The sequence below is a fragment of the Mandrillus leucophaeus genome, unplaced genomic scaffold (genome assembly GCF_000951045.1).
Source record: "Mandrillus leucophaeus isolate KB7577 unplaced genomic scaffold, Mleu.le_1.0 Scaffold81, whole genome shotgun sequence".
NCBI lineage: Eukaryota > Metazoa > Chordata > Mammalia > Primates > Cercopithecidae > Mandrillus > Mandrillus leucophaeus.
In genome coordinates, this window is record NW_012108808.1 from 129765 (window position 1) to 130811 (window position 1047).

Below are 1047 nucleotides of genomic sequence, written 5' to 3' on the forward strand. Positions count from 1 at the left end.
GAAAAATCACTCGTTTGAATCTCATCAATAACAAGAGGCTTCTCTAGGCATATTGGGGCCTGAGTTTCAGCCCTCTGCTTCCTCCCTTCACTCTCACTTCCCAAAATGACCTCACTCCCCAAACTCCATGTCTGTAGCCCATTTTCCATTCTTGGCTTCCACTTGCTAAAATGTTCATGGAAAGAACACCAGATTCTAGCCCTGGCTTCTTTTGCATCTAAGCTTTCATTTCACTATAAATCGTATTATTGGATTCCAAGGAGTAAGACAGTTCAAGTGAGGTTGATGATTTGAGGCTCTGGCCCCTGTCAACTGCTCTGCAGAAAGTATTATTAACCCCATCTGGAAGTCGGCCATCTGATTGTGCACCAGGAATTCACAAGGACTATCCACACCATCTCCTGATTCTGAACACTTTTAGAATTACTACAACACTCCCTATTTTTTTAAGTGTCCCCTTAATACCTTATATCAGCTTGGTTTTGTGGCACTTGCCATGTAAGTGACTTTATACTAGTCTTCAAGCTGGGCACAGTGGCTCGTGCCTATAATCCAGCACTTTGGGAGGCTGAGGCAGGAGGATTGCTTGAGTCCAGGAGTTCGAGACCAGCTTGGGCAACATAGCAAAACCTTATCTCCATAGAAAAATAGAAAAAAATAGCCAGGTGTGGTGACATGCACCCATGGTCCCAAGCTACTGGGAGTTCGAGGCTTCAGTGAGCCATAATTGTGCCACTGCACTCCAGCCTGGGAGACAGAGCAACACCTTGTCTCAAAAAAAAAAAAAAAAAAAAACTCTTCAATAGGTGAAAGTAAAAGAATATTATGGGACATGCTGATGTGGGAGTGACTAAGCTCATGGGGGGACGTGAGAAGCAGTGGTGCCATCTTGGGAGTGGCAAAGGCAAGGTCCCCATGTTGATGTAGTCTAGTGGGCCCTGGGCACAAGCATAGCTTTCTTTTGGGGATCTTGGGGCTCATAGCAGGTACAGAGGACTCCACATCCCGGGGTGGGTGAATGAATAATATGCATCTTGGCCACGGGGC